Source organism: Gadus morhua, chromosome 18 (genome assembly GCF_902167405.1).
Source record: "Gadus morhua chromosome 18, gadMor3.0, whole genome shotgun sequence".
NCBI lineage: Eukaryota > Metazoa > Chordata > Actinopteri > Gadiformes > Gadidae > Gadus > Gadus morhua.
Genome location: NC_044065.1, coordinates 24,194,783 through 24,213,869, shown reverse-complemented (window position 1 = coordinate 24,213,869; position 19,087 = coordinate 24,194,783). Strand labels below are relative to the sequence as shown.

Genomic DNA, 19,087 nt, shown 5'->3' with positions numbered 1-19,087 from the left:
GGGGAGAGGATTTCAAGGGGAGAGAAAAATCTACAAAGTGATGGTCAGACACGGGGAGCGGGGTAACGGAGAGAGCAGAGGTGCCGCAGGACCTAGTGAATATTAGGTCAAGCTGGTTCCCGGCCCTGTGTGTGGGAGGAGAAGGGGAAAGTGTTAAGTCAAACGTGGCGAAAAAGTTGGTTAGTTCAGGTAAGTGCAACTTCTCTGGGAGGATGTTGAAGTCACCGAGGATAACGAGTGGTGTGCCATCCACAGGAAAGCAGCTGAGGAGGGCATCCATCTCGTCGTAGAAGTCACTGAGGGGACCTGGAGGACGGTAGATAACCACAATGGAGAGCTTGATAGGAATGGTGACAGTGACAGCGTGGAGTTCAAATGCAGATCTGGCCAAGTGTTCTAGTGCAGCGGTCCCCAACCACCGGTGCCGCGGCCCGGTGCCGGGCCGCGGGACATTCCTCACCGGGCCGTAGGTTAGTAGACTACGACATGAATAGAACATAAATAAATAAATAAATCATGCAAAATGCATGCACACTTAATGAAAGGGATAGTTCACCGGTGGGAATATGAAGGTTTTATGAATTAAATAATTCAATGTATTATAAATGTGAAAAATAAATTGAAATTGGTTCATCCTAGCCTGAAAAAAGGCAGAAAGAGTGTTTTCATGGTCTCTCTGGCTCAAAGTGAGAAAACCTCCAACTACCACAGTGCATTGCGCTCGCTGCCCCGCCCACCTGTTTCCGTTTAAAAGGGGGAAGGACCCATGCGAGCAAACAAACTTTATTCACAAAGTTATTCACGAACCGTCGTTGACTAGTTTTGACTCGTTTTTCCAAAAGCAATCATGCCCAGTGGTTGTTTGGTACCCGGTTGCACCGAAAAGTCGAGGTTGGGACAGAGTGTAAGTTTTCACGGTTTGCCAGTGAAAGACGCTCAGCGTTGCAAACTATGGCTGCGGGTGATAAACAACCACAGAGTTGGAGAAGACACCGGGAAGGAAATTATAAAAGGAAAAACGATATGCAGTCTCCATTTCAAACTGGAGGATTTTGATGGAAGACTTTTCGGCAAGATAAGGTCCGCACTCAAACCAACTGCTGTTCCGTGCGTCTTCGCTGTGGGCCCGTGCCCAGATGACGAACAGGCCGGGGCTTCTAATGCACCTCCCGCAGCGAAACGCAGTCGCCTACAGGTAAGACTGTCGTAATATTCTACTATATTTCTGTGCTGCTACTAGTGAGCACTTCAGTTTACTGCTAGAGCTCACTAGCAGTGAAAAGGGTCCTATGTTCCCCGTGCCGTTTGCGACTCCCGGAGCTCTTAGTATATAATATAATTTGTATAATAATATCACGGCCAAAGGCTCTGCGCATCCGGTTGGCCGTAGCGCGGGGAGCTCTCGTAGGGATTGGGCTTCTCGGGGTTTGTTTACCGGCGTATGAAAAGACTGCGTCAGGTTCTCCGACGTCTCCCTCTTCCACAAAGGTAAACACATGCAATGGTCGTTTTCTCGGCCGGTATTTGGCAGTAATGGTAGAAAAACTAACATATCGGGGAACATAGGACCCTTTTTGGGAAAAGCGGTCCTCTGTTCCCCAGTCTCATACAAAGAGGGGAACATAGGACCCGGGGAACATAGGACCCGGGATCATAGATACGCTCCCTCGGCTGCTACCCGGGTCTCTGTGTGCTTAGCTTAGCTTAGCATACTGTCGATTTCGCTATGGACGCCGGGGATGAGTTTTGAACGAGCATTGCCCGTTGCCTTGTGCTAGGTATGTAGTATGTACTGTTGTGCCCACTGCACAACAAATTGCCGGCATGAGTTACCACTGAAATCAATGGGTCAGTGGGTGAGATCGGTCGTCAAGATGGTGGCGCAAAGCTACAGTGACGTCACGTGACCCAAACGAATAGCAGCTATCGGGGTAAATTGCTAAAATAGTTCAAAAACAAAGTAAAGCAGGATAAAAGCCTTTTCAGTGAGTGATATAATCTAACATTATACTAGGAAGCAAATGCATATTGAGCAGTTTTATTCTTGTCCCTACATTCAATTTTTGTGTGTGTGGTACCAAAAACATGACAAACTAAATGCCTGTGTCATTACAGAACGCTGATAGTGGTCATGGCGCATTGACTCTCTCTGCATCCTCCAACCCGCTGAAGACCTTCCCTTTGACATCCACACCAGTGAAAACCTTTCCCTCGGACCAAGGACTATCGGTAAGATTCTGAAAAGGCTACTTTACAAATTATCTAAATCAAATATTTTGCCAATATATTACTTACACAAGATAACACTTTCTAACTTTCAACTAATCATTCTAAAGGAATAATATTTATATAATTGGTCATCTTTACAATTAAAAATAAACCTCTTTGTTTTGCAGACATCGTGCCCCGACACACCTGGGACCCTTGATTCAAGTTTTAGCACTGTGGTGGAGCAGACAAACTACCAGCCCAACACAACTGTCACCCCCACGTCAACGTCTTCATCAGAAGATGAAGGCATCAATGACTGGCACGGAAAGAAGATCATTGTGAATGAGTCCTGCTTGATGTCACTTTTCAAATTTTGCCAGATGTGCGGCAAGCCTCTGTCGTCAACCCAACGATCCTATATAAGGTTTCAACATCCTCACTTGCCCTGCCCCAGCCTGCGCTGCCACCTAACATTGCACCAGTGCCAAAACCACCAAAGGAGGCGGCAGTGGCTGAATTAAAAAGGCGCTTCTGAGAGGGACATCTGACCTATTTTATCTATTTAAACGTATCTTTTATAAAACATTTGTTTTCAATCTTATCTTTGTAAATATTGGATCATTTTCCTTTGTGAATAAAATCTTATTAGGGGTCCAAGCCAACAGGTTGGATCCCTATTGTTTTTTTAAGGATTTTTAGGGGTCCAAGCCAACAGGTTGGATCCCTATTGTTTTTGTAAGGATTCTTTTTATTAGGGGTCCAAGCCAACAGGTTGGATCCCTATTGTTTTTGTAAGGATTATTATTAGGGGTCCAAGCCAACAGGTTGGATCCCTATTGTTTTTGTAAGGATTTTTATTAGGGGTCCAAGCCAACAGGTTGGATCCCTATTGTTTTTGTAAGGATTATTATTATTCCGACATGCTAATCCTAAAAGTGTGCCCACAGCCCAAACCGTAAATGGTGCCGACACGCCAATTGCATGACTAGATCCAGGGCCCTGAGTTCTAAGCAGACGACCAAATCCAGACACGCCGGCCACTAGGTGGCGCTATACCAAGGAAAGATGCGTTTGGGGCTATAACTCCCACACCGAACCTCCCACAGTCAAAAACTTGTACCCACATATTCACTGGAGTCTGCTGCATCTTTTGGCATAGGCCACGCCCATTTGCGTCTATAATTTTTTTTCGCAAAATCGCGAAAACCGCAAAACAGTTTTTTCCCTACTCCTTCCACATTTCTTGACCAATCAACACCAAACTTCGCACACGACATCGTCAGACGCACACGCAAAGAATGCATGAGACACTTTTTTGATGCGACCTTTGACGACGAAACGGTAGCGTTTTGAATATTGGTTTATTAGCTAAATTAGACGTGGAATATCAAAAATCCAAAGAAATCCAAAATTAGACATCGGATCGAGTCCAAATTTTACACACATGTTGGTGTTAACTTTATCGTCGTTCGATAAAAAATTCGGAAAAATTCGCCATTAGGGGGCGCCATAAACGAGGAAATTGTATATCTTCTACAAAATTTCGCCGCGAAAACGCTACACTGACTTCTCGCTACTCATACCACAGTCAAATCCTTTGTATCCACAGGTTCAGGGTAGCGTTTTGAACACATGCTTCGCGTTGTGCCGGCGAAACGCACATTTCTTGTCGCGTTGTGCCGGCGAAATGCACACTTCTTGGACCCCTGCATAACTGCTTGCAGTTCTAGTTAGGGGTCCAAGCCAACAGGTTGGATCCCTATTGTTTTTGTAAGGATTATTATTATTATTCCGACGTGCTAATCCTAAAAGTGTGCCCACAGCCCAAACCGTAAATGGTGCCGACACGCCAATTGCATGACTAGATCCAGGTCCCTGAGTTCTAAGCAGACGACAAAATCCAGACACGCCGAACACTAGGTGGCGCTATACCAAGGGAAAACGCGTTTGGGGCTATAACTCCCACACCGAACCTCCCACAGTCAAAAACTTGTACCCACATATTCACTGGAGTTTGCTGCATCTTTTGGCATAGGCCACGCCCATTTGCGTCCACGCCAATTGCATGACTAGATCCAGGTCCCTGAGTTCTAAGCAGACGACAAAATCCAGACACGCCGAACACTAGGTGGCGCTATACCAAGGGAAAACGCGTTTGGGGCTATAACTCCCACACCGAACCTCCCACAGTCAAAAACTTGTACCCACATATTCACTGGAGTTTGTTGCATCTTTTGGCATAGGCCACGCCCATTTGCGTCTAGAATTTTTTTGCGCAAAATCGCGAAAACCGCAAAACTGTTTTTTTCGCTACTCCTCCCACATTTCCCGACCAATTGACACAAAACTTTGCACACGACATCTTCAGACGCACACGCAAAGAATGCACGAAACACTTTTTTGATGCGACCTTTGACGACGAAACGGTAGCATTTTGAATATTGGTTTATGAGCTAAATTAGACGTGGAAAATCAATAATCCAAAGAAATCCAAAATTAGACATCGGAACGAGTCCAAATTTTACACACATGTTGGTGCTAACCTTAACGGCGTTCGATAAAAAATTCGGAAAATTACGCCCTCAGGGGGCGCAATAAACGAGGAAATTGTATATCTTCTAATTGGCCAAAGGAATGTTCTTCAAACTCAAGGGAAACCATCAAGGGGCAAACCCGAGCCTATAGAGAAAATATGGCCAAGAATTATTAATGTGGGCGGGAGTTATTTGGCAAAGGATAATTCTCTTTGGAAAATTTCGCCACAGGGCGGCGCCAAAAAACGACGACATTGTCTATCTCCTATTTGGCCATGGAATGTTCTGAAAACGCGTTTTAGGCTATAACTCCCACACCGAAGCTCCCACAGTCAAAACCTTTATATCCACATGTTGTTCACGGTAGCGTTTTGAATACTTGCTTCGCGTTGTGCCGGCGAAATGCACATTTCTTGTCGCGTTGTGCCGGCGAAATGCACACTTCTTGGACCCCTGCATAACTGCTTGCAGTTCTAGTTAGGGGTCCAAGCCAACAGGTTGGATCCCTATTGTTTTTGTAAGGATTATTATTAGGGGTCCAAGCCAACAGGTTGGATCCCTATTGTTTTTGTAAGGATTTTTCCTATTATTATACTTACCTCCCTGAAACTGTGCCCACAGCCCAAACCGTAAATGGTGCCGACACGCCAATTGCATGACTAGATCCAGGTCTCTTCGGACTATGCAGACGACAAAATCCAGACACGCCGGTCACTAGGTGGCGCTATACCAAGGAATACGCGTTTGGGGCTATAACTCCCACACTGAACCTCCCACAGTCAAAAACTTGTACCCACATATTCACTGGAGTCTGCTGCATCTTTTGGCATAGGCCACGCCCATTTGCGTCTATAATTTTTTTTCGCAAAATCGCGAAAACCGCAAAACTGTTTTTTCCCTTCTCCTCCCACATTTCTTCACCAATCGACACCAAACTTTGCACACGACATCTTCAGACGCACACGCAAAGGAATCGTGAGACAGTTTTTTGATCCGACCTTCGACGACGAAACGGTAGCGTTTTGAATATTGGTTTATGAGCTAAATTAGACGTGGAAAATCAAAAATCCAAAGAAATCCAAAATTAGACATCGGAACGAGTCCAAATTTTACACACATTTTGGTGCTAACCTATCTGTCGTTCGATAAAAATTCCGGAATTTTTCGCCATTAGGGGGCGCAATAAACGAGGAAATTGTATATGTTCTAATTGGCCCAAGGAATGTTCTTCAAACTATAAGGAAACCATCAAGGGGCAAACCCGAGTCTATATAAAAAATATGGCCAAGAATTATTAATGTGGGCGGGAGTTATTTGGCAAAGGAAAATTGTCTTTGGAAAATCTCGCCACAAGGGGGCGCAAATAAACGAAGAAATAATATATCTCCTAACTGGCCAATGGAATGTTCTGAAAACGCGTTTTGGGCTATAACTCCCACACCGAAACTCCCACAGTCAAAAACGTTATATGCACAGATTCACTGGAGTCAGTGGCATATTTTGGCATAGGCCACGCCAATTGGTTTTGAACACATGCTTCGCGTTGTGCCGGCGAAATGCACATTTCTTGGACCCCTGCATAACTGCTTGCAGTTCTAGTTAGGGGTCCAAGCCAACAGGTTGGATCCCTATTGTTTTTGTAAGGATTTTTATTATTAGGGGTCCAAGTCAACAGGTTGGATCCCTATTGTTTTTGTAAGGATTTTTATTAGGGGTCCAAGCCAACAGGTTGGATCCCTATTGTTTTTGTAAGGATTATTATTCTTCCCCCCTTGAAAGTGATACTACAGCCCAAACCGTAAATGGTGCACACGCGCCAATTGCATGACTTGATCCAGAATCGGCACCGCTACTCAGATAACAAAATCCAGACACGCCGGCCCCTAGGTGGCGCTATACCAAAGAATACGCGTTTGGGGCTATAACTCCCACACCGAACCTCCCACAGTCAAAAACTTGTACCCACATATTCACTGGAGTCTGCTGCATCTTTTGGCATAGGCCACGCCCATTTGCGTCTATAATTTTTTTTCGCAAATTCGCGAAGACCGAAAAACTGTTTTTTCCCTACTCCTCCCACATTTCTTGACCAATCGACACCAAACTTTGCACACGACATCTTCAGACGCACATGCAAAGAATGCATGAAACACTTTTTTGATGCGACCTTTGACGACGAAACGGTAGCGTTTTGAATATTGGTTTATTAGCTAAATTAGACGTGAAATATCAAAAATCCAAAGAAATCCAAAATTAGACATCGGATCGAGTCCAAATTTTACAGACATGTTGGTGTTAACGTTAATGTCGTTCGATAAAAAATTCGGAAAATTTCGCCATTAGGGGGCGCAATAAACGAGGAAATTGTATATCTTCTACGCAATTTCGCCGCGAAAACGCCACACTGACTTCTCGCTACTCCTACCACAGTCAAATCCTTTGTATCCACAGGTTCAGGGTAGCGTTTTGAACACATGCTTCGCGTTGTGCCGGCGAAACGCACATTTCTTGTCGCGTTGTGCCGGCGAAATGCACACTTCTTGGACCCCTGCATAACTGCTTGCAGTTCTAGTTAGGGGTCCAAGCCAACAGGTTGGATCCCTATTGTTTTTGTAAGGATTTTTCCTATTATTATACTTCCTACCAAGAAAGTGGTACCACAGCCCAGACCGTAAATGGTGCCGACATGCCAATTGCATGACTAGATCCAGGTCCCTGAAGACTATTCAGACGACAAAATCCAGACACGCCGGTCACTAGGTGGCGCTATACCAAGGAATACGCGTTTGGGGCTATAACTCCCACACCGAACCGCCCAGAGTCCAAAAACTTGTACACACAGATGCACTGGAGTCTGCTGCATCTCTTGGCCCAGGCCACGCCCATTTGCGTCTATGAATATTTTTCGCTAAATCGCGAAAACCGCAAAACTGTTTTTTCGCTACTCCTCCCACAATTCTGGCCCGATCAACACCAAACTTTTCACACGACATCTTCAGACGCACACGCAAAGGAATCGTGAGACACTTTTTTGATGCGACCTTCGACGACGAAACGGTAGCGTTTTGAATATTGGTTTATGAGCTAAATTAGACGTGGAAAATCAAAAATCCAAAGAAATCCAAAATTAGACATCGGAACGAGTCCAAATTGTACACACATGTTGGTGCTAACCTTAATGTCGTACGATAAAAAATTCGGAAAATTTCGCCATTAGGGGGCGCCATAAACGAGGAAATTGTATATCTTCTACAAAATTTCGCCGCGAAAACGCTACACTGACTTCTCGCTACTCCTACCACAGTCAAATCCTTTGTATCCACAGGTTCAGGATAGCGTTTTGAACACATGCTTCGCGTTGTGCCGGCGAAACGCACATTTCTTGTCGCGTTGTGCAACTTGTATGCACATATTCACTGGAGTCTGCTGCATCTTTTGGCATAGGCCACGCCCATTTGCGTCTATAATTTTTTTTCGCAAAATCGCGAAAACCGCAAAACTGTATTTTCCCTACTCCTCCCACATTTCTTGACCAATCGACACCAAACTTTGCACACGACATCTTCAGACACTCACGCAAAGAATGCATGAAACACTTTTTTGATCCGACCTTCGACGACGAAACGGTAGCATTTGGAATATTGGTTTATTAGCTAAATTAGACGTGGAATAGCAAAAATCCAAAGAAATCCAAAATGAGACATCGGATCGAGTCCAAATTTTACACACATGTTGGTGCTAACCTTAATGTCGTTCGATAAAAAATTCGGAAAAATTCGCCATTAGGGGGCGCAATAAACGAGGAAATTGTATATCTTCTAATTGGCCAAAGGAATGTTCTTCAAACTCAAGGGAAACCATCAAGGGGCAAACCCAAGTCTATATAGAAAATATGGCCAAGAATTATTAATGTGGGCGGGAGTTATTTGGCAAAGGAAAATTGTCTTTGGAAAATTAAAAATTTCGCCACAGGGCGGCGCCAAAAAACAACGACATTGTCTATCTCCTATTTGGCCAATGGAATGTTCTGAAAACGCGTTTTGGGCTTTAACTCCCACACCGAAGCTCCCACAGTCAAAACCTTTGTATCCACATGTTGTTCACGGTAGCGTTTTGAATACTTGCTTCGCGTTGTGCCGGCGAAATGCACATTTCTTGTCGCGTTGTGCCGGCAAAATGCACACTTCTTGGACCCCTGCATAACTGCTTGCAGTTCTAGTTATTATACTTCCCGCGCTAAAAGTGGGTCCACAGCCCAAACCGTAAATGGTGCCGACACGCCAATTGCATGACTAGATCCAGGTCCGGCACCGCTACTCAGATAACAAAATCCAGACACGCCGGCCACTAGGTGGCGCTATACCAAGGAAAGACGCGTTTGGGGCTATAACTCCCACACCGAACCTCCCACATTCAAAACCTTGTACACGCATATTCACTGGAGTCTGCTGCATCTTTTGGCATAGGCCACGCCCATTTGCGTCTAGAATTTTTTTTCGCAAAATCGCGAAAACCGCAAAACTATTTTTTCCCTACTCCTCCCACATTTCTTGACCAATCGACACCAAACTTTGCCCACGACATCTTCAGACACACACGCAAAGAATGCATGAAACACTTTTTTGATGCGACCTTTGACGACGAAACGGTAGCTTTTTGAATATTGGTTTATTAGCTAAATTAGAGGTGGAAAATTAAAAATCCTAAAAAATCCAAAATTAGACATCGGATCGAGTCCAAATTCTACACACATGTTGGTGCTAACCTTAATGACGTTCGATAAAAAAATCGGAAAGTTTCGCCATTAGGGGGCGCAATAAACGAGGAAATTGTATATCTTCTACAAAATTTCGCCGCGAAAACGCTACACTGACTTCTCGCTACTCCTACCACTGTCAAATCCTTTGTATCCACAGGTTCAGGGTAGCGTTTTGAACACATGCTTCGCGTTGTGCCGGCGAAATGCACATTTCTTGTCGCGTTGTGCCGGCGAAATGCACACTTCTTGGACCCCTGCATAACTGCTTGCAGTTCTAGTTATTATACTACCTCCCCGTGAAAGTGGAACCACAGCCCAAACCGTAAATGGTGCCGACACGCCAATTGCATGACTAGATCCAGAATCGGCACCGCTACTCAGATAACAAAATCCAGACACGCCGGCCACTAGGTGGCGCTATACCAAGGAAAGATGCGTTTGGGGCTATAACTCCCACACCGAACCTCCCACAGTCAAAAACTTGTACCCACATATTCACTGGAGTCTGCTGCATCTTTTGGCATAGGCCACGCCCATTTGCGTCTATAATTTTTTTTCGCAAAATCGCGAAAACCGCAAAACAGTTTTTTCCCTACTCCTTCCACATTTCTTGACCACTCAACACCAAACTTTGCACACGACATCGTCAGACGCACACGCAAAGAATGCATGAGACACTTTTTTGATGCGACCTTTGACGACGAAACGGTAGCGTTTTGAATATTGGTTTATTAGCTAAATTAGACGTGGAATATCAAAAATCCAAAGAAATCCAAAATTAGACATCGGATCGAGTCCAAATTTTACACACATGTTGGTGTTAACTTTATCGTCGTTCGATAAAAAATTCGGAAAAATTCGCCATTAGGGGGCGCCATAAACGAGGAAATTGTATATCTTCTACAAAATTTCGCCGCGAAAACGCTACACTGACTTCTCGCTACTCATACCACAGTCAAATCCTTTGTATCCACAGGTTCAGGGTAGCGTTTTGAACACATGCTTCGCGTTGTGCCGGCGAAACGCACATTTCTTGTCGCGTTGTGCCGGCGAAATGCACACTTCTTGGACCCCTGCATAACTGCTTGCAGTTCTAGTTAGGGGTCCAAGCCAACAGGTTGGATCCCTATTGTTTTTGTAAGGATTATTATTATTATTCCGACGTGCTAATCCTAAAAGTGTGCCCACAGCCCAAACCGTAAATGGTGCCGACACGCCAATTGCATGACTAGATCCAGGTCCCTGAGTTCTAAGCAGACGACAAAATCCAGACACGCCGAACACTAGGTGGCGCTATACCAAGGGAAAACGCGTTTGGGGCTATAACTCCCACACCGAACCTCCCACAGTCAAAAACTTGTACCCACATATTCACTGGAGTTTGCTGCATCTTTTGGCATAGGCCACGCCCATTTGCGTCCACGCCAATTGCATGACTAGATCCAGGTCCCTGAGTTCTAAGCAGACGACAAAATCCAGACACGCCGAACACTAGGTGGCGCTATACCAAGGGAAAACGCGTTTGGGGCTATAACTCCCACACCGAACCTCCCACAGTCAAAAACTTGTACCCACATATTCACTGGAGTTTGTTGCATCTTTTGGCATAGGCCACGCCCATTTGCGTCTAGAATTTTTTTTCGCAAAATCGCGAAAACCGCAAAACTGTTTTTTCGCTACTCCTCCCACATTTCCCGACCAATTGACACAAAACTTTGCACACGACATCTTCAGACGCACACGCAAAGAATGCACGAAACACTTTTTTGATGCGACCTTTGACGACGAAACGGTAGCATTTTGAATATTGGTTTATGAGCTAAATTAGACGTGGAAAATCAATAATCCAAAGAAATCCAAAATTAGACATCGGAACGAGTCCAAATTTTACACACATGTTGGTGCTAACCTTAACGGCGTTCGATAAAAAATTCGGAAAATTACGCCCTCAGGGGGCGCAATAAACGAGGAAATTGTATATCTTCTAATTGGCCAAAGGAATGTTCTTCAAACTCAAGGGAAACCATCAAGGGGCAAACCCGAGCCTATAGAGAAAATATGGCCAAGAATTATTAATGTGGGCGGGAGTTATTTGGCAAAGGATAATTCTCTTTGGAAAATTTCGCCACAGGGCGGCGCCAAAAAACGACGACATTGTCTATCTCCTATTTGGCCATGGAATGTTCTGAAAACGCGTTTTAGGCTATAACTCCCACACCGAAGCTCCCACAGTCAAAACCTTTATATCCACATGTTGTTCACGGTAGCGTTTTGAATACTTGCTTCGCGTTGTGCCGGCGAAATGCACATTTCTTGTCGCGTTGTGCCGGCGAAATGCACACTTCTTGGACCCCTGCATAACTGCTTGCAGTTCTAGTTAGGGGTCCAAGCCAACAGGTTGGATCCCTATTGTTTTTGTAAGGATTATTATTAGGGGTCCAAGCCAACAGGTTGGATCCCTATTGTTTTTGTAAGGATTTTTCCTATTATTATACTTACCTCCCTGAAACTGTGCCCACAGCCCAAACCGTAAATGGTGCCGACACGCCAATTGCATGACTAGATCCAGGTCTCTTCGGACTATGCAGACGACAAAATCCAGACACGCCGGTCACTAGGTGGCGCTATACCAAGGAATACGCGTTTGGGGCTATAACTCCCACACTGAACCTCCCACAGTCAAAAACTTGTACCCACATATTCACTGGAGTCTGCTGCATCTTTTGGCATAGGCCACGCCCATTTGCGTCTATAATTTTTTTTCGCAAAATCGCGAAAACCGCAAAACTGTTTTTTCCCTTCTCCTCCCACATTTCTTCACCAATCGACACCAAACTTTGCACACGACATCTTCAGACGCACACGCAAAGGAATCGTGAGACAGTTTTTTGATCCGACCTTCGACGACGAAACGGTAGCGTTTTGAATATTGGTTTATGAGCTAAATTAGACGTGGAAAATCAAAAATCCAAAGAAATCCAAAATTAGACATCGGAACGAGTCCAAATTTTACACACATTTTGGTGCTAACCTATCTGTCGTTCGATAAAAATTCCGGAATTTTTCGCCATTAGGGGGCGCAATAAACGAGGAAATTGTATATGTTCTAATTGGCCCAAGGAATGTTCTTCAAACTATAAGGAAACCATCAAGGGGCAAACCCGAGTCTATATAAAAAATATGGCCAAGAATTATTAATGTGGGCGGGAGTTATTTGGCAAAGGAAAATTGTCTTTGGAAAATCTCGCCACAAGGGGGCGCAAATAAACGAAGAAATAATATATCTCCTAACTGGCCAATGGAATGTTCTGAAAACGCGTTTTGGGCTATAACTCCCACACCGAAACTCCCACAGTCAAAAACGTTATATGCACAGATTCACTGGAGTCAGTGGCATATTTTGGCATAGGCCACGCCAATTGGTTTTGAACACATGCTTCGCGTTGTGCCGGCGAAATGCACATTTCTTGGACCCCTGCATAACTGCTTGCAGTTCTAGTTAGGGGTCCAAGCCAACAGGTTGGATCCCTATTGTTTTTGTAAGGATTTTTATTATTATTATACTACCTCCCCGTGAAAGTGGAACCACAGCCCAAACCGTAAATGGTGCCGACACGCCAATTGCATGACTAGATCCAGAATCGGCACCGCTACTCAGATAACAAAATCCAGACACGCCGGCCACTAGGTGGCGCTATACCAAGGGAAAATGCGTTTGGGGCTATAACTCCCACACCGAACCTCCCACAGTCAAAAACTTGTACGCACATATTCACTGGAGTCTGCTGCATCTTTTGGCATAGGCCACGCCCATTTGCGTCTAGAATTTTTTTTCGCAAAATCGCGAAAACCGCAAAACTGTATTTTCGCTACTCCTCCCACATTTCTTGACCAATCGACACCAAACTTTGCACACGACATCTTCAGACGCACACGCAAAGGAATCGTGAGACAGTTTTTTGATCCGACCTTCGACGACGAAACGGTAGCGTTTTGAATATTGGTTTATGAGCTAAATTAGACGTGGAAAATTAAAAATCCAAAAAAATCCAAAATTAGACATCGGATCGAGTCCAAATTTAACACACATGTTAGCGCCACCCTTAACGACGTTCGAATAAAAATTCGGACAATTACGCCCTAAGGGGGCGCTATAAACGAGGAAATTGTATATCTTCTAATTGGCCAAAGGAATGTTCTTCAAACTCAAGGGAAACCATCAAGGGGCAAACCCGAGTCTATATAGAAAATGTGGCCAAGAATTATTAATGTGGGCGGGAGTTATTTGGCAAAGGGAAATTGTCTTTGGAAAATTAAAAATTTCGCCACAGGGCGGCGCCAAAAAACAACAACATTGTCTATCTCCTATTTGGCCAATGGAATGTTCTGAAAACGCGTTTTGGGCTGTAACTCCCACACCGAAGCTCCCACAGTCAAAACCTTTATATCCACATGTTGTTCACGGTAGCGTTTTGAATACTTGCTTCGCGTTGTGCCGGCGAAATGCACATTTCTTGTCGCGTTGTGCCGGCGAAATGCACACTTCTTGGACCCCTGCATAACTGCTTGCAGTTCTAGTTCTTATACTTCCTACCAAGAAAGTGGTACTACAGCCCAAACCGTAAATGGTGACGACACGCCAATTACATGACTAGATCCAGGTACGTGAAGACTATGCAGACGACCAAATCCAGACATGCCGGCCACTAGGTGGCGCTATACCAAGGAATACGCGTTTGGGGGTATAACTCCCACACCGAACCTCCCAGAGTCCAAAAACTTGTACACACAGATGCACTGGAGTCTGCTGCATCTTTTGGCCTAGGCCACGCCCATTTGCGTCTAGAATTTTTTTTCGCTAAATCGCGAAAACCGCAAAACTGTATTTTCGCTACTCCTCCCACATTTCTTAACCAATCAACACCAAACTTTGCACACGGCATCTTCAGACGCACACGCAAAGAAACCCTCTGACAGTTTTTTGATCCGACCTTCGACGACGAAACGGTAGAGTTTTGAATATTTGTTTATTAGCTAAATTAGACGTGGAAAATTAAAAATCCAAAAAGATCCAAAATTAGACATCGGATCGAGTCCAAATTCTACACACATGTTGGTGCTAACCTAAATGACGTTCGATACAAATTTCGGAAAATTTCGCCATTAGGGGGCGCAATAAACGAGGAAATTGTATATCTTCTAATTGGCCAAAGGAATGTTCTTCAAACTCAAGGGAAACCATCAAGGGGCAAACCCGAGTCTATATAGAAAATATGGCCAAGAATTATTAATATGGGCGGGAGTTATTTGGCAAAGGAAAATTGTCTTTGGAAAATTTCGCCACAGGGCGGCGCCAAAAAACGACGACATTGTCTATCTCCTATTTGGCCAATGGAATGTTCTGAAAACGCGTTTTAGGCTATAACTCCCACACCGAAGCTCCCACAGTCAAAACCTTTATATCCACATGTTGTTCACGGTAGCGTTTTGAATACTTGCTTCGCGTTGTGCCGGCGAAATGCACATTTCTTGTCGCGTTGTGCCGGCGAAATGCACACTTCTTGGACCCCTGCATAACTGCTTGCAGTTCTAGTTAGGGGTCCAAGCCAACAGGTTGGATCCCTATTGTTTTTGTAGTGTTTATTAGGGGTCCAAGCCAACAGGTTGGATCCCTATTGTTTTTGTAAGGATTTTTAGGGGTCCAAGCCAACAGGTTGGATCCCTATTGTTTTTGTAATGATTTTTATTAGGGGTCCAAGCCAACAGGTTGGATCCCTATTGTTTTTGTAAGGATTTTTATTTTTATTATACTTCCCGCGCTAAAAGTGGGCCCACAGCCCAAACCGTAAATGGTGCGGACATGCCAATAGCATGACTAGATTCAGGTCCGGCACCGCTACTCAGATAACAAAATCCAGACACGCCGGTCACTAGGTGGCGCTATACCAAGGAATACGCGTTTGGGGCTATAACTCCCACACCGAACCTCCCACAGTCAAAAACTTGTACGCACATATTCACTGGAGTCTGCTGCATCTTTTGGCCTAGGCCACGCCCATTTGCGTCTGGAATTTTTTTTCGCAAAATCGCGAAAACCGCAAAACTGTTTTTTCGCTACTCCTCCCACATTTCTTGACCAATCGACACCAAACTTTGCACACGGCATCTTCAGACGTACACGAAAAGGAATCCTGCATTACATTTTTGATCCGACCTTCGACGACGAAACGGTAGAGTTTTGAATATTTGTTTATTAGCTAAATTAGACGTGGAAAATCCAAAATCCAAAAAAAACCAAGATTACACATCGGATCGAGTCCAAATTTTACACACATGTTAGCGCCACCCTTAACGACGTTCGAATAAAAATTCGGAAAATTACGCCCTAAGGGGGCGCTATAAACGAGGAAATTGTATATCTTCTAATTGGCCAAAGGAATGTTCTTCAAACTTAAGGGAAACCATCAAGGGGCAAACCCGAGTCTATATAGAAAATATGGCTAAGAATTATTAATGTGGGCGGGAGTTATTTGGCAAAGGAAAATTGTCTTTGGAAAATGTCGCCACAGGGCGGCGCCAAAAAACGACGACATTGTCTATCTCCTATTTGGCCAATGGAATGTTCTGAAAACGAATTTTAGGCTATAACTCCCACACCGAAGCTCCCACAGTCAAAACCTTTATATCCACATGTTGTTCACGGTAGCGTTTTGAATACTTGCTTCGCGTTGTGCCGGCGAAATGCCCATTTCTTGTCGCGTTGTGCCGGCGAAATGCACACTTCTTGGACCCCTGCATAACTGCTTGCAGTTCTAGTTAGGGGTCCAAGCCAACAGGTTGGATCCCTATTGTTTTTGCAAGGATTTTTCCTATTATTATTATTATTATTATTATTATTATTATTATTCTTCCCCCCGTACTTGTGGGACTACAGCCCAAACCGTAAATGGTGCACACGCGCCAATTGCATGACTAGATCCAGGTCCGGCACCGCTACTCAGATAACCAAATCCAGACGCGCCGGCCACTAGGTGGCGCTATACCAAGGACAGACGCGTTTGGGGCTATAACTCCCACACCGAATCTCCCACATTCAAAAACTTGTACGCACAGATTCACTGGAGTCTGCTGCATCTTTTGGCATAGGCCACGCCCATTTGCGTCTATAATTTTTTTTCGCAAAATCGCGAAAACCGCAAAAATGCTTTTTCCCTACTCCTCCCACATTTTTTGACCAATCAACACCAATCTTTGCACACGACATCGTCAGACGCACGCGCAAAGAATGCAGGAAACACTTTTTTGATGCGACCTTTGACGACGAAACGGTAGCGTTTTGAATATTGGTTTATTAGCTAAATTAGACGTGGAATATCCAAAATCCCGAAAAATTCAAAATTACACATCGGATCGACTCCAAGTTTTACACACATGTTGGTGCTAACCTTCATGTCGTTCGATAAAAATTTCAGAAAATTTCGCCATTAGGGGGCGCAATAAACGAGGAAATTGTATATCTTCTACAAAATTTTGCCGCGGAAACGCTACACTGACTTCTCGCTACTCCCACCACAGTCAAATCCTTTGTATCCACAGGTTCAGGGTAGCGTTTTTAACACATGCTTCGCGTTGTGCCGGCGAAACGCACATTTCTTGTCGCGTTGTGCCGGCGAAATGCACACTTCTTGGACCCCTGCATAACTGCTTGCAGTTCTAGTTAGGGGTCCAAGCCAACAGGTTGGATCCCTATTGTTTTTGTAAGGATTTTTTTTATTATTATTATTATTATTCCCCCCTAGAAGTGGGCCCACAGCCCAAACCGTAAATGGTGACGACACGCCAATTGCATGACTAGATCCAGGTCCCTGAGTTCTAGGCAGACGACAAAATCCAGAGACGCCGGCCACTAGGTGGCGCTATACCAAGGGAAAACGCGTTTGGGGCTGTAACTCCCACACCGAACCTCCCACAGTCAAAAACTTGTACGCACATATTCACTGGAGTCTGCTGCATCTTTTGGCCTAGGCCACGCCCATTTGCGTCTAGAATTTTTTTTCGCAAAATCGCGAAAACCGCAAAACTGTTTTTTCGCTACTCCTCCCACATATCTTGACCAATTGACACCAAACTTTGCACACGACATCTTCAGACGCACACAACAATTTAAATAATAACACGTTTTTGATCAGACCTTCGACGACGAAACGGTAGCGTTTTGAATATTTGTTTATTAGCTAAATTAGACGTGGAAAATTAAAAATCCAAAAAAATCCAAAATTAGACATCGGATCGAGTCCAAATTCTACACACATGTTGGTGCTAACCTTAATGACGTTCGATAAAAATTTCGGAATATTTCGCCATTAGGGGGCGCAATAAACGAGGAAATTGTATATCTTCTACAAAATTTCGCCGCGAAAACGCTACACTGACTTCTCGCTACTCCTACCACAGTCAAATCCTTTGTATCCACAGGTTCAGGGTAGCGTTTTGAACACATGCTTCGCTTTGTGCCGGCAAAACGCACATTTCTTGTCGCGTTGTGCCGGCGAAATGCACACTTCTTGGACCCCTGCATAACTGCTTGCAGTTCTAGTTGTTATACTTACCTCACTAGAAGTGGTACCACAGCCCAAACCGTAAATGGTGCCGACACGCCAATTGCATGACTAGATCCAGATCTCTTCGGACAATGCAGACGACCAAATCCAGACCCGCCGGCCCCTAGGTGGCGCTATACCAAGGAATACGCGTTTGGGGCTATAACTCCCACACCGAAACTCCCACATTCAAATCCTTGTACACACAGATTCACTGGAGTCTGCTGCATCTTTTGGCATAGGCCACGCCCATTTGCGTCTAGAATTTTTTTTCGCAAAATCGCGAAAACCGCAAAACTGTTTTTTCGCTACTCCTCCCACATTTCTCGTCCAATCAACACCAAACTTTGCACACGGCATCTTCAGACGCACACGCAAAGAAACCCTCAGACAGTTTTTTGATCCGACTTTCGACGACGAAACGGTAGCGTTTTGAATATTTGTTTATTAGCTAAATTAGACATGGAAAATTAAAAATCCAAAAAAATCCAAAATTAGACATCGGATCGAGTCCAAATTCTACACACATGTTGGTGCTAACCTTATTGACGTTCGATAAAAAATTCGGAAGATTTCGCCATTAGGGGGCGCAATAAACGAGGAAATTGTATATCTTCTAATTGGCCAAAGGAATGTTCTTCAAACTCAATGGAAACCATCAAGGGGCAAACCCGAGTCTATATAGAAAATATGGCCAAGAATTATTAATGTGGGCGGGAGTTATTTGGCAAAGGAAAATTGTCTATGGAAAATGTCGCCACAGGGCGGCGCCAAAAAACGACGACATTGTCTATCTCCTATTTGGCCAATGTTCTGAAAACGCGTTTTAGGCTATAACTCCCACACCGAAGCTCCCACAGTCAAAACCTTTATATCCACATGTTGTTCACGGTAGCGTTTTGAATACTTGCTTCGTGTTGTGCCGGCGAAACACACATTTCTTGTCGCGTTGTGCCGGCGAAATGCACACTTCTTGGACCCCT

The 19,087-nt window shown here is 44.5% G+C and overlaps 1 long non-coding RNA gene across 1 annotated transcript; it reads left to right on the top strand.

Moving 5' to 3' along the window:
- Window positions 1–661: 661 nt before the first annotated feature.
- LOC115531268 (uncharacterized) lies at window positions 662–2,448 on the top strand. Its single transcript, XR_003973859.1, has 3 exons — window positions 662–1,195; window positions 2,116–2,229; window positions 2,397–2,448. It is a non-coding gene; the product is annotated as an uncharacterized LOC115531268 (long non-coding RNA).
- Window positions 2,449–19,087: the final 16,639 nt, after the last annotated feature.